The 25,705-nt window shown below is 43.9% G+C and overlaps 1 long non-coding RNA gene across 1 annotated transcript in view; it reads right to left on the bottom strand.

The window, feature by feature from the left end:
• LOC126416248 (uncharacterized) overlaps positions 1-25,705 on the bottom strand; it is a 260,962-nt gene that overhangs the window by 234,367 nt on the left and 890 nt on the right. The window lies entirely within an intron of this gene.

Genomic DNA, 25,705 nt, shown 5'->3' with positions numbered 1-25,705 from the left:
CGCTAGATCGCGCTGCCATAGGTCAAACGGATATCAACTGCGTTTTTTTTAAAATAGGAACCCCCATTTTTTATTAAATATTCGTGTAGTACGTAAAGACATATGAATGTTTTAGTTGGACCACTTTTTTCGCTTTGTGATAGATGGTGCTGTAATATTTACAACCATATGTCTCACAATTTTAGACGAACAGTTGGTAACAGGTAGGTTTTTTAAATTAAAATGCAGAACGTAGGTACGTTTGAACATTTTATTTCGGTTGTTCCAATGTGATATATGTACCTTTGTGAATTTATCATTTCTGAGAACGCATGTTATTACAGCGTGACTACCTGTAAATACTACATTAATGCAATAAATGCTCAAAATGATGTCCGTCAACCTCAATGCAATTGGCAATACGTGTAACGACATTCCTCTCAACAGCGAGTAGTTCGGCTTCCGTAATGTTCGCACATGCATTGACAATGCGCTGACGCACGTTGTCAGGCGTTGTCGGTGGATCACGATAGCAAATATCCTTCAACTTTCCCCACAGAAAGAAATCCGGGGACGTCACATCCAGTGAACGTGCGGGCCATGGTATTGGTGCTTCGACGACCAATCCACCTGTCATGAAATATGCTATTCAATAACGCTTCAACCGCACGCGAGCTGGGTGCCGGACATCCATCATGTTGGAAGTACATCGCCATTCTGTCATGCAGTGAAACATCTTGTAGTAACATCAGTAAAACATTACGTAGGGGATCAGCATACATTGCACCATTTAGATTGTCATCGATAAAATGGGGGCCAATTATTCTTCCTCCCATAATGCCGCACCATACATTAAACCGCTAAGGTCGCTGATGTTCCACCTGTCACAGCCATGTGGATTTTCCGTTGCCCAATAGTGCAGATTATGCCGGTTTACGTTACCGCTGTTGGTGAATGGCGCTTCGTCGCTAAATAGAACGCGGGGAAAAAATCCGTCATCGTCTCGTAATTTCTCTTGTGCCCAGTGGCAGAACTATACACGAAGTTCAAAGTCATCGCCATGCAATTCCTGGTGCATAGAAATACGGTACGGGTGCAATCGACGTTGATGTAGCATTCTCAACACCGACGTTTTTGAGATTCCCGATTCTCGCGCAATTTGTCTGCTACTGATGTGCGGATTAGCCGCGACAGCAGCTAAAACACCTACTTAGGCATCATCATTTGTTGCAGGTCGTGGTTGACGTTTCACATGTGGCTGAACACCTCCTGCTTCCATAAATAACGTAACTATCCGGCGAACGGTCCGGACACTTGGATGATGTCGTCCAGGATACCGAGCAGCATACATAGCACACGCCCGTTGGGCATTTTGATCACAATAGGCATACATCAACGCGATATCTACTTTTCCGCAATTAGTAAACGGCCCATTTTAACACGGGTAACGTATCACGAATCAAACACCGTCCGCACTGGCGGAATGTTACGTGATACCACGTACTTATACGTTTGCGACTATTACAGCGCCGTCTATCACAAAGCGTAAAAAGTGGCCCAACTAAAACATTCATATTTCTTTACGTACTACACGAATATGTAATAAAAATGGGGGTTCCTATTTTTAAAAACGCAGTTGATATCCGTTTTACCTATGGCAGCGCCATTCAGCAGGCCAACCATAGCGCCATCTGGTTTCCCCTTCAAGCTAGACGAGTTTCGTTCTTCGTAGTTTTTTCGTCTGATGCTTATTTCGTGAGATATTTGGCCCGGTCACTATCAATGGACCACCCTGTATAGGCAAAAGTTTCTATAGAAGTCTTTGAACTTTACTGGAAAATTTAGCAATGACTGACAAGTTGTAAAAAATTCCCCTGCAGATCTGTCCTCCTTAAAACGATGAACCCAAGTCCTTTTCCTACGTCATTCTTGTCTAGCAGCAGCCAACACAAAAAAATCATCATCCGAATCATTCATGATAGCTTCTCATCAACTGCAAATGCTGACCTATAGACTGTAACTGAGTCCAGTACGGAAACTCATGAATGAGGACAGTACATTTGGTTGATGCTCAGTGTAATCTCTTCCCGTCCCATGTGCGACAGGTACTCGCCGTTGCCGGATCGGCTCGGACCCAGTGCAGGCATTCACGTCGGACAGCCAAGCCTTGAAAGGCAGATATGGGGCAACCAGGTAAGCTTGTTGCCAAAAAAAAAGACAAAAGAAGCGGAACTGGAGGATCACGGTCAGGTGTTGGGAATTGAGGTAGATAAATGTACTGTAGTATGACAGCAGAAATGCACTACCGGTGATTTAAGGACGGAGAACTGCGAGGAAGTGCACCAATTGAAACTGTCGCTCCGCAAAAGTCACCAAGTGGAAACTAGCGCAGATACAAAGTTTCACATACAGAGCAGGGGTGACCTGTGGTCTAACGGAGGCCGTGACTCCATTAATAGCGATGAGGGAAATGACACTCAACACAAAAACCTGTGAACACTATTGTCCTGGTACTGCAATGAGCTGAGAATGGTGACAACCCGAACTCGGAACAATTGGTGGGATGGGAACTGGCGAATAAAAATCGAAAAGGAGGCCCCAAAGACCCCAGTCATTGGGTGTAAGTAAGATGTGATGGCGTCAAGCCATGTCTGAACTGAACTGAAGAAAACAGCAACATGATGTGGCAATGCTGAGAAAAGGCCAGCCGATCTGCGGTTTCCAACTGGAGCAATGATCAACTGAAGGCCGTCCCTCAGCAAGGACATTGGCAAGGAGACAAAAGGTTTCTAAATTTAAGGGCCCAACAGAGCCGATGAGCCACCACCATTCAGATAACTTGCAGTGGATATTGGCCAAACAGATCAGCCAGTAACTGTCGAGGGAGACAGATACTTAATGAGCTTAAGGACAGGAATCACAATATCACCCCTTCACTGAGAGACGAAACCACCTTGGAGCCAAATATGATTAATCAGCCAGAGGAGATACTGCTGTTGTGGAGGACTGAGGTGTTGAAGCAACTGGTTATGGGTGGAATCAGAGACAGTGACTGAAGAGCTGAGGGCCAGAACAAGTTCACATTCAGAAAAAGGTTCACTGTAGGATTCTATTTGACAAGGGGTAAAACGTAAGTGGGAAGCTTAAGCCCAATGTCTCCAGAGGAGGAACGTGACTGGATAGGAGGCTGATGCCAAAGATCAGTCACAAAATGTTACACGAGAGCTGACGGATCCATACAAAAGTCATCCGAGAGGGCAAGGCCCGAGATGGAAGACGGCTGTTGGCAACCTTGAAGGTGTGGAATGTAGCCCACATCTGTGATGAAGAACCTTGGGAAGAGACAAAGCATCCCCAACACACCTGTTTGCTCTGTTTGGTTAAGTAACGAAGTAATGAGCTTTGGTGTGAAGGCATTTAAAAGTAATAAGACTAGCAGAGGATAGGTGCTGCTTTAGGTGTTGCAAGGCTCGATGGCTATCATGGATCACCACGGGACCGGCCGGTGGCGAAACTGGCGTGTCGAGCGGGGGAGGGCAATGCCAGCGGCGCGAATAATTGTATAACACACGTCATGGACGACTTCATCAACAGACTGACAAAGAGGGTATAAACATGACTTGGGAGGTATGGAAACCCCAGTGAAGAAATCTGGCCATCGGGAGACAGGAAGAGAACAAATCAACAGGAAGAGCTCACAGTCACGAAGGTCATTGTGCAGCAACCTTGTAATGAAGGGAGAAGGGGATGGGAAGTGAGAGAAAGATCAGTGACAGAGAAAGTGCCGTAAGTAGCACTAAAATGGGAAGAGGAACCATCATTAAGTAGGCACAGGACGTGGTCTGCTAGAAAATGAGCTAAAAGTAGACCCTGACTTGACTAAAAAGCACTGCTCCATAAGGGATGAAGGGCATTAAAATCCTCATAGACGAAGGAAGGGGGTTGTTGCTGAAGGAGGGCAGTTACGGAAGCAGGCATAGGTGGCCTCTCAAGAGGGAGGCTCAGACTGCAAACTGTGACTATGGAGCCCAAGTCGACCTGGACAGCAACTGCTTCCAATCAGGTACAAAGGGAGATCCATATACAAGGGTCACTGCAGAAGAAATGCACAATATTTTTGTAAAAATACAGTTTTCATTCCGCATGTGTGAAAGTTTTACAGTGTGTAGATACAGCCTTCCCGCTTGTTTTCAAACTTAGTTCAACCTGTTCCCGTGAGTGGCGCCGTCACAGCATGTCTTTAAGATGGCTGCTACATTTGACGTTCGTCAGAAGCAACGTGCTGTCATATAATTCCTGTGCTGTGAAAGCGAGACAGTGGGAAACATCCACAAGAGGTTAAAAAGGTGTATGGAGATGCTGCTGTCGATCGCAGTACAGTTAGTCGGTGGGCAAGCAGGTTACGTGATGAAAGCGGGCACGGCAATATTGAGGATTGTCCTCGCAGCGGCAGGCCTCACTGCACACACTCCAGACAATGTGCAGAGAGTTAACGAATTGGTGACCACTGACAGACGCATCACAGTGAACGAATTGTCACGCTACGTTGGGATAGGGGAAGGAAGTGTTTGCAGAATACTGAAAGTGTTGGCGTTAAAAAAGGTTTGTGCCAGGTGGGTTCCCAGGATGTTGACAGTGGCTCACAAAGAAACAAGAAAAAAGGTATGCAGCGAACTTTTGGAACAGTACGAGAATGGTGGAGATGAATTTCTTGGAAGAATTGTGACACGTGATGAAACATGGCTCCATCGTTTTCCACCAGAGACGAAGAGGCAATTAATGGAGTGGCATCATGTAAATTCACCCAAGGAGAAAAAATCAAAACCACACCTTCTGTTGGAAAAGTTATGGCTACAGTGTTTTTTCATTCCGAAGGACTCTTGCTTGTAGACATCATGCCAAGTGGAACTACCATAAATTCTGATGCATATGTGACGACACTGAAGAAACTTCAAGCTCGCCTGAGTCGTGTTCGACCACATCGACAAAAGTATGATGTTTTGCTGTTACACGACAATGCACAGCCACATGTCAGTCAAAAAACCATGGAAGCGATCACAAAACTCGGATGGACAACACTAAAACACCCGCCTTACAGTTCTGACTTGGCTCCATGTGACTATCATATCTTTCGGAAACTGAAAGACTCTCTTCGTGGAAGTTTTACCGTGTGGGTATACAGGCGCTGGTTCCAAGATGGCGTAAGCCAGTTTAGAGGGATGGAAGTATGTGGAGAAATGAAAATATTGATCCTAAAGGATGTATCTACACGCTGTAAAACTTTCAAACATGTAGAATAAAAAATGGATTTTTAAAAAACTAGTGTGCGTTTCTTTTGGAGTGACCCCCGTACTAACCTCTGGGTCACCACCTATCACTGGGCATGATATCCATAACTGAAAGGTTAGGCTAAGGATGCAAGGGGTGGGGCGCACCGGAGGGGCCTTCAGCGAGATCTGGATCTGGAAGTGAGAGAGCAGGCAACCTTGTGACACATGGGCTGTGAGTCCTGCAGTCAATGTATGGCAGCAAACATCTGGTCAGGGAGACCCCAATGGGGAACAGTCCCAGGAGGTGGCCCCATCACCAGCAGGTGCTGAAGGAGGAGGACACTTCTCCAACCAGGTGGGCGGGGGGGGGGGGGGGGGTGACACCAAGTGGGAAGGGCATGGGAACTGCAAGGGAGCAGAAGAGGACAGGAGGTGGGACTGGTTTAAGGAGGAATGAGCAGTGGGGAAAGGACACAACACAGGAAAAGTTAGACATCATAGACATTGGGCGAACATGGTCATGTTTCTGACAAGCCTCACAGTTTTGGATAGACGATCAAGGGACTTACACCCCTGCATCTTCTTTTCCTTCTTATAAACCAGCAAATCTGTCGAGCCTGGAGAGTGATGGTCGTGACAATTAATACACACACAAAGTGGAAGACAAGAGTCCCCTCATGCAGTTGGTGTCCACATACACCACACAGAGGGTCTGCTGTACAGCTGGAAGAAGAGTCCAAAACGCAAACACTGAAACCACCTCATGGGTGGCGAAAAGTATGGCTTCACATCACACCAATAAACTATTGGGAGCACATCCCTCTCAAAGGCGCCAATATCAAGGGGATTATCCTTACGGCCTTTATGACATGCCAAGCAAAATGAGTGCCCCGCCATTCAAGATTGAGTAACTCATCAGTTTGAAGGATGAGATCCCTATGAAAGATGACACCTCAAACAATATTCCAAGACTAGTGAGGAATAATGGACACCAGGATGTCACCAAGATGGTCACAGGTATGAAGGGACACAGACTAGGCACTAGAAGAAGTTCTGATCAACAGCGAACCTGACCACACCTTACTCACAGAGCCCACTTCGCCAAAATTGTTTTCCATAGTTTCTATGAAAAAAGCGGCTTGGTAGCAATGAAAGTGTCCCCATCAGCTCTGGTATCAGGGAAAGCGTTTCACCCCAAGACAGTGCACCTGGTCGTCGTCCCCCCCCCCCCCCCCCCCAGAGGGTAGCCACGGAACGGAATGCCATAGGATCATAACAAGCAGCATTAAAGGATCCATTCCCACTTAAAGAGATGGCCTTAGAAGGACGACCAGTTTTTCAGTGATTAATACATTTCATACACAAAGCGTCCGCTGTCATCCCACCCAACCACGGCAAGGACCATCTGGCATAGCGGCCGTTGCTGACAGTTCCACTGCTACAGAACAAGCAACCACTCTCATGCATATACGAGAAGGTAGTAAGTAGCTCAGGTAACAGAAGTGTAATCCCTGTGTTGCTAATCGGCCCAACCAAAAGGGTACATATCGTATCGTCACCACCACAGGGGCTGGCTACTGTTCTGACTATACAGCATGAAAAGGACAATGGCATCGAGAAAAGATGGAAGAGGTAGTAAGGCCACATGCCAAAGATGTTAAGTACTGTTACTTCCCCAGTTGGCTCACGCTACAGAGACAAAATTTAGAAGGGGAGATCGAACACCAAAGGGAGGCGAGAAGCGGTAATAAGGAAAGATGGAAATAAAAACAAAATGAACAAAACTGTAAGGGGTAGCAGAACCAGGAGGATAGTTGCGCCATTGTAAGCAAGGACACAGAGAGAGAGATGGGAATGGGGACAGAGAGGAAGAAGCGATGACAGGGAGCGAGAGGCATGGGAAATAGAATGCAACTAGGGAAAGAAGAAAGGTCCGCAATAGCTCGGTGCCCCCTGCGTGCCACACGCGAACTCACAATAGAGCCGTGAGCCCAGAGGGAGGGGGGGTTCATGAAGATGTGCATGTGAAGCCTTGATCGAAAACTTGCCTCGTGACACTCTTGTGTTTTTCAGTGATGAGGCACATAATCATTTGATACAGAAATGCGACTATTTGCTGTGCTGTATCCAAAACTGGCATTATTGGCCCAGATGCTTTGCCGAAGAGACGATAGGGCAGTTACAGTCACTTCTGAGTGTTATGTCCACATGACTGAGGAATTTTTTTCTTCCTGAGCTTCGAGAAATGGACGTGGGGATTGTCTGGTTTCAACAAGGCGGCGCCACGGTTCATATGGCGGCACGAGCGTCGATGACTTCCCTGACAGTCTGATCTCTTTGAAGGAATCTTCTATGGACACCAATTTAGCTCCTGCGAGATTTTCTTATGGCACTATCTTAAATCCTTGGTGTACACCACGGACCCTGGATGATCTGCGAAACAATATTTGTATTGCCTGTTACCAACATTGACGAAGACATGCTAAACGAAGTGGACCAAAACTTCGACTCTCCAAATGTACAAAGCAAAACAGTAGTCACCCGCAAAATATCATTTTCAAAAACTAAATTAAAAGAAACTTATGTACTCCATACAAAGAAAGAGAATTAAGTTGGTATCACCAGTGAATACTGTTTTATGATTATTTTAAAGTAAGGAAGTTCCCGCGCTGCACCCAGTTCTATAATCTGTTCATCATAAGAATAAACCTAATGTAAACAAACACAAACGCGATGATTGGTCAGAAGTCCAAGCACACGCACACTGGTGTAGCTACGCTCTTGGGAGTAGGTCCTACTTATGTATTAGATATCTTATTACTAAGTTATGTTAAATGAAACTTTAAGATATTCAAATTTATTAACAGCCATCAACGTTATTCTTAATCACGTTTTAGCTACGTAGTTTTTATTTCAATAATCGTGCAGTCACAGCCTCTGCAGCGTAGAGCTCTGATTTTCGCGCTGTTAATGTGCAGCATGAAAATAGCTGAGGCTGCTTTTACTCCGTAGTGAAATACGCGCGTGGGACACGGTTAGAAAGTGCCGAGAAATAATAGCCTGTTCTGAATGTTCTTCAAAAATTTACGCAGAAATTTGGCTCTGAAGTATTGTATAGGCATTCATCATTCAACGTGTAGCGCAGTTGGTGGCGAGAAGGAATGTGAACCAAATGCGTTTATACGTGTGTTGGATCGAACTCTCCAATATCAGTTTTTTTTCTCGTTCAATTTGAAATAGCTACATCTCGTAATTATAAAACTCATAATCATTTTTTATGAATAATATACGTCTTTTTGTTTCTAATTACATACTGAACGCGAAATTCATGTTTCCATTTTAAATGCAAATTCTTAATTATCGATGTTTTATGAAAGACTGTTGTATAAATTAAGAAAACATACGTTTAATTTTTAAGGCAAAAATGAAAAACCAAATCCTCTTTATTTGGACTATGTCCATCGTTTAGACCACAGAGGTATGTAAGTATCTTAGAAACATGAAAAACCATCATTTTCACAGCATCAAGTACATCATACAAACGCTGCGTTTTTACCTTTGCTACTGTACCATTACAATAAGAACCCAACAGACCTGATTTGGCGCCAAGCTGCGGGATTTTGCCCGAGAAGTTAACAAGACTGTTTAACAGTCAGACGTACTGGAACTAACGCACGCTGCTTTTTCACACGTCACTGCCGAACGCTGACGGGATATAGAACGGCTCGTCATAAAAGAAGAATAAACAATGCTGCGTCTGGCTGGCTTCGTGGGTTCTGTTGTTGATAGGCTCTCGTATCAGGTGACACTTCCAGAACTGAAATGTATTTCTCGGATTCGGATAAGAATGAAGCTAAGAGATTACCAGATGACTAACAGTGATACCTTCAGTGGATTCAGTATTTAGCTACACGGTGACAGCCTTCAATACTCTCTTACCGTTACACACAGCTTATGCAGAAAAATTACCCTGTGGTTAGGTCAGGAATTTTCATCATTCTTGTTTTTAATTACAATAGTATGTTAGCTAAAAACGATAACGTGTTGGGGTTTTCGTCTAGTCGTCTAAGGGGCGTATTGTGGGTGATTTGCAATGTATTATTTCATTCTGCTTAAAAATTAAATGACATTCGAAGCTGTATTGCTCCTCTGCTCGTCTCTTCTAACGTGTGAACTGCAGCTGGCGACGTCACAGTAGGCTAATTGTACCAGCTGACCGGCCGGTGATGTCCCAAGTTAAATGCGCCGATAAAGCTGTTGTTTAAGTCGATGAGCGCGTAACGCACAGCACAAAACGTACCCTTATTATCGTACTTGACAGTATTCGAGACAGCTTGGCTGCGGTCCCACGTGAAACGGAAATCCAATGAGGTTCCAGCAAACGCGGAAGAATACACAGTGCGATGTTTACATCAGGTTCATTCCTATGATGAACGGATTATAGGAGGCTTTCCCCTTTCATTCCCTTCTCCCACTGCATATTCTTCTACTACTTTTCCTACTACCGAATTCGTCATCCATCACAATTAAGTTTTCCTCTCCCTTACGTATCTGAATAATTTCATTTCATCATACATTCTTTCAATCTCTTTATCATCTGTGGAGCTATTTGGCATATAATATTGTATTACACTGGTGGGTGTTGGCTTTGTGTATATCTTGTGCACGATAATACGTTCACTATGCTGCTTATAGTAGCTAACCTGCATTTCCATTTTCTAATTTATTATTAGACCTACTCCTGCATTACCTCAATTTTATTTAGTATTTATAATGCAGTACTCACATAACCCAAAGCCCTCTTCATCCTGCCATCAAACTCCCTAATTCCCACTATATCTAATTTCAACCTACTTGCCTTTTTAAATGTTCTAACCCATATACATGGTTAATGTGGGTAACATTCCATGCTCTGATTCCTAGAATGCCTGTTTTGTTTTTCGTGGTGACGACATCCTCCTGAGTAGCCTCCACCCACAGATCTGAAAGGGGGAGTACTGTAGTCACGAGGATGCCATTTTCATTTAGCCATACAGCAGAGCTGCATGTCCTCGGGAAAAACTGCTGCAGTTTCCCCTTGCTTTCAGCTGTTCGCGCTACCAGCTTGGCTCCTGTTACAAGGAGAGATCAGTCAATTACCCAGACTTTTGCCCCTGCAACTACTGAAAAGGCTGCTGTCCCCCTTCAGGAACCGTCTATTGCTGATTACTACTGTGGACCTGTACAGGAGCTCGGTGTGGTGTAAATCAACTGTACTCTCCTGATGCACTTTCGGGATAAGTCTCTTTTCTTTAGCCTTTTCACCTCTTTATGCCTCATGAAGTAGCAGCTGTTAACACGTGGGATCTCTTTTGTTCTGTACCTATTGTGGATTGAAGTCATACCTATATTTTATTATAATTTCATTTATAAAGGTATTTTAATCATATTTTCCTTTAAATTCTTCGTTTTAGCTACCAGTACTTATACCGAAAATTGCGTTAAATATGGAATGAACGTAGATTTAGATCTATGCTTTCGACTAGTTTGTTCTCACAGCCTTTATTTTGTTTCACTTTCATTTGTTCACAAGTACTTTGTAGCCTCCCAGCCTAATCCGAACCTTAAATTACGTTACAGATCAGCCTGTCAAAGAAGTCAAAGTAACTTAGATTCCTGCCAGAGGAATGATATAACGACTATCACATGCATCTAACGTGTACACTACCACAAGTGAACTTGCTCTGCTCAAAGTGATCTGTTGGCATATTAAATACAAAAATTATTAATTGTGGCTTGTGCAATCTTGTCAAATACATTCTACTGAACAGCGAAGTAGTTACTCTTCTACAATGAAATACACTGAACATGAGCAGTATTCTCGTTTCTAAGACGATTTAAGTAAGGAGGTAATAGGAGTTTACAACTCCCACAAAACTGAATGCTAAAAGGTATTAAGGGTACTGTAAAACTATATATGAAAGGAACACAATAATTGAGATTAGATGATAAAACTGAACAACTCGTTTAAAAAACAAACAAAAAAAAAAAAAAAATCTCAAGAGGGCTACAAAATCCAAACTAGTAATATACGTGGCCAAGGCATTTTATTTAGATTTGAACATCACCTGTCTTCTCCATAAGTCCAAATGACCTTATTCAAGGAGGTTGGTTGGTTCATTTTATTTGTTCATCTGAAACAATCTCTGTAACTGCCCTAAAGTCACTGTGGACCAATGAACTTCCAGACACCAAAAGAGGTTGTTAACCATTGTATCATCTTGCTTAGTTATCAGAAACTGAGAAACAGTTTGTTCTCAAATACCTCAACACATCAAGTTACAAGCCTCCATTTATAACAGATGCACAAGGAGTCAGTGTCTAACAGAAATGTACAACATGTCTCACTAACCACCCAATGAAAAGAAGATTCTGTTCATGACGCTGGGAAGAACACGATCACTGTATCTCCAACTCAGTGGAACCACTATTTTGATCACAAAGAAAATATCAGTTTGCACACTGATTTCGAGTCTAGTGAAGCAGGGGATACAGCCCGTCAGCTTTGACCAATAACGTCACACATTACTCATAGATAGTAATGTCTTCACTTTCAGCTAGAGATAAACAGTTCTGCGATCCGGATATGCGCTATCATTGTACATTAAAATAATTGAATGTGATTTTAAAAGAGATCGCTACGTATTGCTCAAAATTTTCTTCGTGTGCATTTTTTAAAATAATTGACTGTTTGCAGTTCATTCGGTATTTAATTTCATTCTTAGTGAGTATGAGATAATTTGGACTATTAGTTTCTTATTTTAGGGCAATTTTTAGTATCTCATTTTCGTTTGTAGGTATGGATTTATCTGTTCCGATGAACCTGGATGATTTGAGAGAGGCTATGGGCGTTGCATGTTGGCCACGATTTGTTTTTTTACAAATGTGTGGTCTCGTTGCCGAGTATGTTCGATGTCGTGAGTGCGGCGAACATATGCGCTTCACAAGTGTATCTCGTCACAGTACTCACGAGTTATTCGTATGGCGCTGCAGCAAAGTTCGGTTGTGGCGGTCCATTAGACGAGGGACGTGGTTCGAAAAATCTAAGCTCGCCTTGAGAGACATTATGAAAATCACGTACTGTTGGTGTTTGAGATATCCTGTGAGTCCATTAATGTCGTGTAAGTAAGCGTACAGTTGTGGATTGGTACTCTTTTTTGGGGAATGCATGAAATATAGAGGGCCGTTGGGGGGGGGAGTTATGGTCGAGATTGACGAGTCGCATTTTGGCAAAAGGGAGCTCAACAGGGGAGAACCTCCGGTGGGATTATCGGTTTAGGGGACTGTATCTTCAGGTCCAGAGTGTGACGATGTAGTGTTTAAAGTAGTACCCAATCGAAGAAAGGAAGTTTTGGTCAGCTTCATTGAAGATCACTTTGCAGAGGGTTCCATTGTAGCTTCAAATGGTTTTTCTTCATGTAGAGATTTAGGGGAAAGCATCTAGTAGTTAATCACAATATTGAGTTCAGTTCATTATCCACGGGCTTGCACAAATAGCATAGAGGGTTATTGGTCAGCTGTGAATTCTCCTGTAGGGAAGGGGAAACGCCGGATTTCCACACCTCAGAGTCACTTAGACGAACATTCATGGAGGCGTAGTATTCCCCGAACATATTGCCCGTTTAAATGTTTTGTTACACGTGTTGGGCAAATGTACCGTCCGAAATATGTTAGCTAATTTCACATTAGGATGTGGGGGGGTTTGAAAGTGTGTGTGTGTGTGTGTGTGTGTGTGTGTGTGTGTGTGTGTGTGTGTGTGTGTGTGTTCGTAATGTTTTGTTTGTTGTGTATGTGGGTATGTGATTTTTGTTGATGTCTTGCTAGGCGAGCTTCGGTTCTTTTAAGAAGTTCCCCTTGGTAAATTCAGTTTTCCATTTTCTCTTTTACTGCATTTGACTATTTTGACGTATTTCATTGTTGTATTACACCATTAGGTATGTTTCCGTGTACTCCTGTACGTAATAGAAATTTCGCAGCTGTCGTTCTTTCGTTTCCCAGCACTAGTATCAGTACGATTTTTTCGAATCTGTACTAAGGGTGAAACGCCGGGCGCAACTAAAATTTATATCCCGTCCTTCAGTTGACCTTTACACTGACACTACCTATTCGAAAAGAACGACATATGTAACACTGATGAGATTTACCTATATATGTCAACTGGAGAGCAGGATACAAGTATTGTGTGTAGCTCTATAGCTCAACTAAAGAATGGGATACTATTGTCACTGCTGTGATCAAAACTATAACTTTCAGTCGATACTATTAGCATCGAAGGAGGGAAAAAAAGAAAAAAGAAACTGTACCTCATAGTGAAGTAAGGGATACAAATTGTATATGTGTCGTCTTATTGCCTCTTCGCGTAGTTCAACTGAGATACAGGTTGCAAATGTAACGTACGTCCATTTCCACGTTTTCGTTAACAGTGTACATATATATAGGTCAACGGAAGTATGGGATACAAATATTATGTAAGTAGCTCCTTCTGCCATCGGTAGTACTAGTATCTACGTAAGAACAGACTATCAGTGGTTGCGGATGCGAAAAAAACAAAAAACGGCTCTGAGCACTATGCGACTTAACTTCTGAGGTCATCAGTCGCCTAGAACCTAGAACTAATTAAACCTAACTAACCTAAGGACATCACACACATCCATGCCCGAGGCAGGATTCGAACCTGCGACCGTAGCGGTCACGCGGTTCCAGACTGAAGCGCCTTTAACCGCACGGCCACACCGGCCGGCCGCGAAAAAAACAAACACATGTAAAATTTGTATCCCGTGCTTCAGTTGACGTAGAGAGTTCAACTGAGCAGCAGGATATTAATGTTAGCGAAAACGAGGAAATCGAGGTGTGCTAAACTTGTATTCGGTACTATAGTTAACCAATACAGTTCGAATGATGTTCGAGCTACAACCCATATATATGTGACGTGAGGTATTCTATGCTACCCATATTTCCATCTAACTTTTCCCCTTCATTTGTCACAGAAATAATTCGATACAAACACGCCGTATCCTTAACGTGAAAATACTATTTGCCTTGATATATGTCTGTTGTATTTTTCGTCTCTCGTGTTCCTTTGTTTTTGAACAGTCTTGTCAGCTCTTTCACCTGTGTAAGAAATGCTCTCTGGCCAATTCTGACGTCATTGGTAAAGTCGACTGGTTGTATCCCCTGCTTCACTAGACCCCTGATTTCTCCCAGCCAATAGCCTCAAAATAGTGTGGTATATCACTGGTGCTTTAAAAGGTAAATGCAGATATCTTGCTCAGTGCAGAGAGTTCTACCACCAGTGTGTATATGCGGCCAATAAAAACAAATTCTCGGATTGCCTGGTTAAAAATAGTTTACGAGGTGTGTGTGGTTCGGGTTTTCGGGCGCTAAAGAGCGTGGTCATCAGCGCCCAAACGCATAGAAACAGGAACACATGCGGTGAAGGGACGAAGACGGACAGTGAACAAGGAGAACGTCTAAAAGACACAGACCTGACGCAGTTCCAAATCCTCACATACAGAGGCAAAACAAGAGGAGAAGAAACGCACTAAAAAAAGAAAGGAAACACAAGGAAAAGAGAACAGAGATCGAAGTGAAACAAGTAGGTAATCGTGACTGGCGGACCTCTTACCTAAAACCTGGGTGAGCCAGTCACCCAGCAGCACATTAAAATCCTCTCCCTAAAATCCGAGGCAACAAATTGGACAGGACACAAAACCGTAAGACCTTAACCACAGTCGTTGCGTCGTCTTGCAAAATAGAGGGCAAATCCGGTGGCAAGGAAACCACCGCCCTCTGGCCAGAGAATAAAGGACAGTCAAGTAAAATGTGTCGGACAGTAATCTGGACGCCACAAGCACTGCAGATTGGGGGGTCCTCCCGCCGGAGTAAAAGACCATGCGTTAAGGGACTGTGCCAGATGCGGAGGCGAGTGAGGAGAACCTCATCCCGTCTGCACGACTGGTAGGACGTACGCCATGGCCGCGTGGTGGCCTTGACCAGACGCAGCTTATTTTCACCGAGTGCCAGCAACTCCTCTTCCCATTGACGCATAACGCGAAAACGCAAAAGGGAGGTAACAGCATGGAGGGGGAAGGCACATTCAACAACGTGAGGGAGGGAACATGCATCTTTGGCAGCCACATCCGCCAGTTCGTTTCCCCTAATACCCACGTGCCCCGGCACCCAGCAGAAAGAAACCTCCGTCCCCTGCCGTTGCAGGTGGAGTAGGGCATCATGGATGTTCTGGACGACCGTATCCGCTGGGTACAAGTGTTGCATGGTCTGAAGGGCACTCAGGGAGTCAGAACAGATGAGAAACTTAAGACTAGGAACACATATCATCTGCTCCAATGCCCGCAAGATCGCAGGAAGCCGTAACTTGACGACTCGATCAGGGAAAACAACAGCACAACTAACAGAGTCCCCCTGTTTAGAGCCATCCGTAAATACTGGTACATGGTCGGGATGCTGGTTTAAAATATCGTAAAATAAGGAGGTAAAAACAAACGCAGGAGTGCAGCTCCTCCGGTACTCTGACAAGTCTAAAAGGACGCTGGGCCTTTGGAACAACCAGGGAGGCAGGAGGGTAAAACCCTGGAGTTGCGGTGCCACACGCTCCACACCAAGGGACTCTAGCAAATGCTTGGCACGAATCACAAACGGTCTCGTTGCCCTGGGACGACTGGAAAAAGAGACGTTCCATAGGCGGTCGGGCAACGGTAGGGTACGCAGGGGAGGTAGGACAGGCAAGGAATTGACACACCCGTCGCACCATGAGGAGTTTCCGCCAGATGGCGAGCGGCGGTTCAGCACACAGGCTGGGGATGGGACTGGTACTGAATGCACCAGTGGCCAGTCTGATACCCTCATGGTGTACTGCGTCAAGAATCTTCAGATACGAAGGCCTCGCTGACCCATACACGGTGCATCCACAGTCAAGACGCGACCGGACGAAAGCCCTATAAAACAGCAGCAGACGCGCCCGATCTGCTCCCCAGGACCGATGGCTCAGACACTTCAAAATATTCAGTGCCTTCAGGGTCCGCACCTTGACGTCTTTAAAGTGCGGCAACCACGACAACTTGGAATCAAAAGTAAGGCCCAGGAACCTCACAGTGTCTCTAAACGGAAGAATGGTGTCCCTCAGACGCAATTCAGGGGAGGTAAAAGGACGTCGAGAACGATTAAAATGAACACACACATATTTGTCTGCAGAAAAGGTAAAACCCGTCTTCGCAGTCCATGCCTCTAATCGCTTTATCGTAAGCTGCAGCTGCCGACTAGCAGTGACAAGACTGGAGGAAGAACAGAAAACAGCAAAATCGTCCACAAACAAGAAGCACTGGGCAGGACTCCGGATAGTGGACGTGATACTGTTAATGGCGATGGCAAAGAGGGTGACACTTAAAATGCTTCCCTGAGGAACACCATTCTCCTGCACGTACAAATCAGATGGCACATTACCAACCCGCTATCGAAAGAGGCGGCGGGAAAGAAAGGACCGAATGAAGATCGGGAGATGGCCACGAAAGCCCCACTGATGGAGTTGATTGAGGATAAGGCGGCGCCAAGTAGTGTCATATGCCTTATTAATGTCAAAGAATACCCTACACAATGCTGGTTACGTAGGAAGGCCTGCTGGATGGCTGCCTCAAGCAGGATCAAGTTGTCTATAGTTGAACGACATCTCCGAAAGCCACACTGAGACTGGCTAAGGTGCTGCCTGGTCTCGAGCAGCCAAACCAGGCGACGGTTGACCATGCGTTCCAATGTCTTCCCGACACAGCTCGTCAAAGCAATACTCCGATAACTACTGGGATGCATTCGGTCCTTCTCCGGTTTGAGGAGGGGAATCAAAATCGCCTCCCTCCGCGAGTCAGGGAACGTGCCGGATGACCATATCATATTAAAACAATTCAGGAGAACTTCCTTGGATGGCAGCAACAAGTGCTGCAGCATGCTGTACAGGATTTGATCATGACCGGGCGCAGTATCATGAGCCACAGACAGCGCCGAATCCAGTTCCCACATTGTGAAGGGGCAGTGGTAGGGTTCAGATTTTGGAGACCGAAGTCCAAGTGAATAGTGCCAGTAGATTCCGCAAAATGCACGGCCAGTGTCTGGGCAATGTCTCTGGGCGCCGTGAGGAGACATCCCTGATGCAGCAATTCCGTGACAGGTAGGTGGCTGCGTTTCCCGGAAATCTTCCTGATGGCTTCCCATACTTTCGTAGAACTAGTGGAGCGGGAGATGGAGTTCAAGAACGATTGCCATGACTGTCGTTTGCTCTCTTTAATCACTCGCCGCGCCTTGGCCCTTGCCACCTGAAAGGCCGCAAGATTGTCAGCTGAGGGCCGGCACTTGAAGCGGCGCAGAGCTGCACGGCGGGCTCGGATGGCTGAGCGGCACTCAGTGGTCCACCAAGGGACAGGACGCCTCTTGGGATGACCTAAGGACCGTGGGATCGACAATTCAGCAGCATGGGAGATCACGGCTGTAACATGGTCGACCCATTCGTGGACGCTGGCACGGTGTTCCAAAACAGCCAGATGGCTGAAAAGTGTCCAGTCAGCTCTACAGAGGTGCCACCTGGGCGGCACTGGTAATGCCACAGCCTCATCCAGTAGGCGAATCCAAAGGGGGAAGTGGTCACTAGAATGGAGGTCAGCAGCAACCTCCCACAGAGCAGAATCCGCGAGTGCTGGAGAGCAAAAGGAAAGGTCAATAGCTGACGACGACCCAGATGCAGTACAGAAATGAGTGGGAGCACCAGAGTTGAGGATGCACAGTTCTTCGGACGCCATGAGGCTTTCCAGAACGCGACCCCTGGTGCTAGTAGTCATAGAGCCCCATAAGACATTATGAGAATTGAAGTTCCCCAGAAGGAGAAATGGGCGGGGGAGTTGGCTAATAAGGTCTATGAGAGCCTCAGAGTCTATTGCATCCTGAGGCGGTAAGTAAACGGAACAGATTGTGAGCCTCCGCCCCACAAGAAGGTCAACTGCAGCTGCTTGCAAGTCCGTAACGAGAGGGAGCTCAGATGAGTCATGCATGTCACGGACAAAAACCGCAACACCACCCTTTGCCCTTTCCCCCATCAGATCATCTTTTCGATACACGGTATAGCCCCGTAAAGAAGGAGCATCAGTGGCCCGAAAATGTGTCTCTTGGAGACATAAGCACAAGGGGCGCTCTCGTATAAGGAGTTGTAATTCGGCCACATGCGTCCTGAACCCATTCAGGTTCCACTGTAATATGGGAGCCAGTGATCAGGGTGGCTGAACTTCCAGCCTGCCTCTGTGCTTTGGAGGAGAGCCCGTAATGGCTGGAGATTTATTCCTGGGGCGAGAATATCGCCCTCGGTCGACATCAATGTCCATCAGCTCTGATGGCGACCCAAGGGAGATGTCACGACAGTACAATGGCATCGTCATCGGACTGACCCTGACTAGTCTCCTCAGGTGGCAAAACCTACACCTTCAGCATCTTTGTCTTGGGGGGTTTAGAATGCAGAACCTTGTCAACAGTTGGAGCTTTACTCGCCTGGGGAGAAGCAGGGGTGTGTTTACCTACCAGGAAGTACCCCAATGTCAGCAACCAAGGCCTTGTCCGACGTTGTGGGGAGAGCTGCAGGTTGCAAAACAGCCGCAGCAGCACAAGTGCACTGGCACACGCAGGTATTAGTGCTGACACTAGCAACCTCTGTTTGTGTAGCAACAGTGGCCAACTGTACCGGTTTCTGCAGAAGATGTTGTAAACACAGGAGGCTGCATGGCCTTAAAGAGCTTCTTGGCCTCACCATAGGGGATGCGCTTAGATGTTTTGATCTCCTGTATCTTCCGTTCCTCGAGATAGATGGGGCAGACCCGGCTCCAAACAGAGTGACTCCCAGAGCAATTCACGCACTTCACAGGCGATGAACAATCGGCTCCTTCATGGGCAGGCTGACCACATTTACCCCAAGTGGCTATCCCATTGCACCCCAACGTAGTATGCCCAAAGCGCTGACATTTAAAACAGCACATTGGTTTGGGGAAACATGGCCGTACTGGCAAACGTAAGAAACCCGCTTTAACATGCTCTGGGAGTCTCGGGCAATTGAAAATGAGAATAAACGAGTCGGATTTGACTAGGTCCCCATCGACTCGTTTCATAATATGCTGCACGTCGACAATACCTTTAGTCCACTCAGATTTCAACTCGTCCTTGGGGATATCCACTAAGTCCCTACATGTCACAACACCCTTACTATAGTTCAAAGTGGAGTGGAGCTCGGTCTCGATAGCGTACTCTCCGAGACAGGTTGCTTTCCGAAGAGAAGTGACTTGACGGGAACTACAAGTTTCAACTAACAGAGTCCCAATGCGCAGTCGCTTCACAGATTTCAGTGTTCCTGCAATTGCCTCAAGACCCTTGTGGATGTAAAAGGGTGAAACCCTCTCAAAGCTACCCTCCTTCCGTTTGACAATCAACAACATTCTGGTTATCAGCATGTGCTCTGTTACGACAGTCTGATAAATCTCTAGTAACACCAGGCGCTGGAGGACTCTCAGCACGAAGTCGCTTTTTCGATGGGGTGTGTTTTCCTACCAGTGGCCCACCCAATCCACTGGTAGGGGGAAATGTAGAGGTCGAAGGGTCCATTGTGGTCCCACGAGCAGCTAGGGAACTAAAGGTCCGCTCAGACAGAGCCCCGCGTGCCTGAGTAAGCCTTATACAACTGGGGTGCGGCAGGTGCCCCAGAGGTTGCCCGCTTACTACTGTTCCACCCCAACAGCCATGCATCTTATAGGCGCGCAGCACACCGTAAGATTGAGGAGTTTTTATAGAGGTTTACCTTCCTCGCAATCCAGGCGGTCACGCCAAGATTACCATTCCCCGCAGCACACAACATTCCACCGCCGCGCCATACGGTGGTCGCTGAAGCATGTCCGGGGGTTACGGTGACAGGAGACTGGCGGCGCTGACCAGTCCCCATCTTAGGACCCCGGAGTCGCCAAGCCCGTACTCAGCAAATGAATGCTGAGCCCCTGGGGCCAGTTTCCCAGGTGAAAATACACTTCTTCCTGGGTGAAAATACACTGTACCCTGGGTGAAAGTACATTTTTTTCCAGGTTAAAGGGCAATATACTGCCCTCGAAGCTGTAATACTTAGGATTCTTTGAATCGTAAAAGTTTTATACATTGGCATAGAACTTCCAGGTACTTTAGCAACTGAAACCCAGCAAAAAACTACGCGTTTTGGAAAAAATCTTTGATGCGCCTCAAATATGTACACTGCATATTTTCATACTACGAAAGTATAAATAAGAATTTCACCAAATACAGCACGGTAGCTTCCGAAGCATTGAAATCAAGATTAAAATACGCTTTTGTTAGACAATCATAGCTCACGTCACGTGATCTTGCTCGCCAATGACACCAGATATTCAGAGCATTGCGGTGATGTAGTCAGCCAATAGCTACAGCTACATCACTGTTAAGTAGTGCGAACCCACAAATATCAGACGCAATATACGCCGTGAAATAGGTGGGGAAAAAGCAGCAAATCGACCCACGGCAAATAATGTATAACTACCAAACACTTCCACCTCGTTTGAAGTCAAAGAAGAACTTCATCCAGACAGTGCGGGTAACACCAGTCTGCACCCCACAGAGCAAATCACACAAGGCCGGCAACTACCGGATGCTACATGGTGAGCAGTGAATAGTTTAAGAACAGGAGTCGCAAAATGCAAAGTACACATGGTTAAATGGGGCCCCTCAGAAGATGACCAGTGTGAATGTGGAGAAACAGAGAGGATTGCACATTTGTTCATGTGGACAAGGATGGAGTTTGTTTGCATACGGAAAATCTTTTTTTGTGCCATAACAAGGCCATTAAAGCTGCAGTGTTTTGTAAGAAGGGAATTTAGATGTTCTTGCCCGGACACGTTAAGTGAATTCAAGTACACAAATACCAAAACTTGATCGTTTAAATTAGTGTACATACAGTATTGTTACAACGAAAACCCAAGCTTTCGCATTTAATATTGGTCATTAATATATATATTTTTTTCCTAGGGTTTGGTTAGGCAGGATCAGAGCACAATTTAAACTGCAGCACCTGTATATTTCTGACAAGCACGATTTTAAATTTCACTGCTATCTACCGAACATTTCGTGTATTACCTGGCTGAATAAATGTTCCACCCATATAAAAGCCAGTTACGTGTAAAACTGCTCAAGAACTCACCTCGCTCTTATTTCTGAAGGATAATTATACTTGTGCCATTGCCATTGCATAATTTGTAATTTATGAAAGAACTAAAATAAATATGAAAACTAACCTTGGAGCTTGGCCTTTTTTAGCGTGTGTTATACTCTTTAAGATATATCAAACACAAATGCGCCAGTAACATTTTAAGTAATGGGCCCCGAAATTTTTCTAAGTGGCTGGTCCTCACAGCGTTAAGTTCTGAATGAGAATCATTCCATTCGTCGCACAATCTCACAAGTAACATAATTCATCTCGCATAAACCGTAATTTGCTCTGAAAATAACGCTTCTTAAATAACCGTCTGCAATATTTTCCCATGACGTGTTAGAAATGTATACAGTTGGGACGTCACGCTCATCGAAAACAATCTGTTGCTACGAAGTAGTCCTACAGTCTTCGACACATTTTGCTGTCGGCAGACGCTTGTAATGCACTGTGTTTTATTTATTTATTTTTTTACTGTCGTTTTCTTCACAACTAAAGTTTTATTTTGGTATTATTCTCACGATATGTTTTATTGCTACAGTATTATTACGCAGTAGCGAACTGAAGTAAAATTCTTTGTTAAAGTATCAGATCTTACCAGCAAAATAACATTTATCTCAAAATTAAAACAATGAAAAATCCCCGGAATTCAAAAAAATTCCCGGGGTTTTCCCGCATTTTTTCGGATGAAAAAATTTAAGTGTTTTCCCCGGAGCGTATACACCCCGATCACCTGATTATTCTTATCCTAAAATTTTTTTAAGATATAGCACAATCAGTCTTCATACTCACGAAAAACTTTACAGTAACTCTAAGGCCACAATGACAGACTGATCTCAATGCCGTGGTACACATCTCAGATGATTTACTGTCTACAAAGAATCACTATGAGCACTAAGTGATCTGCAAAAGTCTGTACACATAATTTCACACCTTTACAAAACCTTTTCTGGCTGATGACCCCCACAAAAATGTTGAAAGTTAATTGCTTATTACATTTTCGCTGTTCATGAAGTATAACTGCTACATGAAGCATGATGTTTTATTACTTCTTTGTCATTGTGTTCATAACATTTTGCAGATAGTATACACATACACCACTACATGTACCAGAGAAATTACATCCATTACATGACACTGTTTCGAAGATTGATGTCATAAGCACTGACATGCGTCAAAAACTACCTCATTATGCAAGACATTTAAATTTATTACTTTGTTGCACTTTTTGCAGTCCATATCCACATCTGCCGCTGAATGTATGTACCACAATATATCATTGTACAAAACACAGTTTGGGCGATAAGCACTGAGATGTGTGAGAAACTGCCACATCACGCATGAAGTTTTAATTTATTTCTTCTGTACTACGAACTTTATTCATGACATGTTTCGGAGACAGTAGGTACATATCATTGAATGTATCTGCAAAATTATATCATTGTGCAGCATATCATTTAGGATGGATGTCAAACATTTGCTGGGTGAAACTGGCTAGACATACAGACAAATATGTGTACAAATGAGAAAGAAAATGTGTGTTTAATATAGTCGATATGTGCACATTCATGCAAGCCACAGGTGAAAAAAGTTCATCTTAACCCCTAAATAATTTCACCCAAATTTGGCACACATATTGGATACAATTTGGAAGAAATGCTGTAGGGAGAAGTACCACCAGCCTCCAACAGAGTTGAGTGTGATAACGTGGAAAGAAAACTGAGGCGAGGAGATTGACAGATAGTGACGGGGAAGGAGGAGAGTGGCACAGATACGAGGAGATGGACAGAGATAGGCAGAGAGGTGGTGGAGGGGGGAGGAGATGAACAGATTGAGGAGGAGGAGGAAATGGACAGAGAGGGAAGAGAGGGGCAGGAGTAAATGGACAGAGGATGGGAGTGCAGAATCTGAACAAAGAGAGAGGGCAGTGGAGATGCACATATAGAGGGTGGAGGAGGAAAGGGATTGGTACAAGACTGGAATAAATAAATATCTAGGCAACACCAAACAGTCAGCTAGTTAGCAATAAGATCGATTCAGCGGTGCATGTAGTTGGAACTGCGCAGCTTCTGTCACATCACTGTCACAGCCATCTTAAACATCTGTGAGTAAATCATAAAAATGTCTAAGACAAACATAATGAGTTGACAATAAAAAAAAGAAAATTAGAAAAATGTATGTGATAATAATAAGTTATGCATCTCATTTAGCATAAATGAAGGAAAACGAATTTTTCTATCATCTACCAGGTCCACATTTACTTACTTCAAACTTACAAAAATATTTGCATATATATCAGTCTTTAGTGTAGTGTAGTGTAGTGTTAGCTGTATTTTGAACTAGACAGAAGAACTAACCAAGCAAGCCATTTACAAACTACAGTGATTCGTTCATTGTAATTTCATCTATTGTCAATTTTAGTGTTCATTTCTAAGATGGGTACTAGGAAATATACAACACTGCTGTAACAGAAGTGTCTTCTATTTTTCAATAAAACAAGAAGAACTGGAACACTGTTGACAGAAATATAAACCAAGAAAAGGAGTTCACAAACTAGACTTCACAACCGTTTGTTGCTTCACTGAAACAAAGATTTTTCTCTTTTTGAATCTGATGACATTAGAGCATCCATATATCTCAGCGGAGGTCCCAAATTATCAAATTGTCTAGGTTATCATAAATAGTACACTAAAATATAACTCAACAATTCAGTGTGAATCTTTTTTCACACATCTGAACACAAACTGAAATTCATAGCTACCAGTTTCTCACTTGCAATAAATTTGTGACTAAGTGACAACTGCCGCACACCAAAGTAAGTCTCACAACAAACTTAATATGTATCAGAAATAAAAGACAAAAATGAAGAAAGACTGTTGCTTTTCACAGGGGACTGACAGGTGGCATATATATAAATTTTTATGATAATTTCATATGGAGGGAATCTAAAATGTGTATGAGATCCACAACCAATATGTCATTTCAAAAACTAAATTTTTCAAGAGCATGCCTGCAACAATGTTTCTGGTGACTATAGAACTGGAGATATTAAATATCATTGCCCCTAAATTTTTTTTCTGATGCACGAAAGGTTAGAAACAAAATAAATAGGCCTATGGCACCAAATATGGCTCCATGAAGTGTTAATCGCTGCAGCTATAGTAATCTAAAAAATCATCTATCCTCTCTTTTTTAAAAAAAAAAAAAAAAAAAAAAAAAAAAAAAAAAAACTGAGGAGGAAAGGAGTATGTGGCACAAGTTAGATAAAAGGAGGGATCAGCTGACAGGATATCTCTTAAAGCATCAAGGAACAGTTAGTTTGGTAAAAACTGCAGACAGAAAACAGTAAGCTGGTTAATATGACAGTAGGTTCCAGTATATAGTAATGCCGATATGGAAATATACTTGAACAAATTACATTAGCATGGGGAGCTGCATCAAACCAATCTTCTGAGTGAACACCAAATCATTCATGTTTTTTGCAGTCTAATATGACAGTATAAGTTAGCAAATAATTTATTCCACACATCCTTAACATACTGTACTGAGAAATGACACTATTTGTTGCAGTCTATCTATCTCTTTCATGCACATTAAAAGGTACATCATTGTAGTAGCTGCTTGTTTTCAACCTGAATAAATTAATAAAGGTCTCATTATCAATGGAAATTACTTTGAATATACCATAATCACAAAGTATTATTTTTTTTTAAAGAGCCCTCTACTAACGGAATGGTACTAAAGCTCAAATAATTTGGTTCAAGATTTTGGTCCACAGAATCCTCAACAATTCACAAATTTACTCCAGTAATCCCCTCCTGCACAAATTTTATTTTCTAATAATTGGAAAATTATGTTACGCATGAATGCTGTACATCAGTAATGCAGTCGCTCGAGCTGTTAACGAACACAAATTTAAAAATGTACTACCACGGTTGCGATTTCACTAAATTCCTTGCACAATATATTGGAAACATAAGAAACGACGACAAATTTTCATCACGTTAACCACTGTCATTCTTGACATTGAATTTTCTCAAATTACTGCCCATTAAGTAAACAATGCTGTTAAACACTGTTCTGTAGAAAAGTGTGAGCATGTGTTCGATCTCAGGTTTATGGAGCGTTCGTAGAGTAATGAGCTTTTCTACTCTTACACTCATACAGTTTGTAATCT

Source organism: Schistocerca serialis, chromosome 8 (genome assembly GCF_023864345.2).
Source record: "Schistocerca serialis cubense isolate TAMUIC-IGC-003099 chromosome 8, iqSchSeri2.2, whole genome shotgun sequence".
NCBI lineage: Eukaryota > Metazoa > Arthropoda > Insecta > Orthoptera > Acrididae > Schistocerca > Schistocerca serialis.
This window is presented reverse-complemented; position numbering and strand designations above follow the sequence as displayed.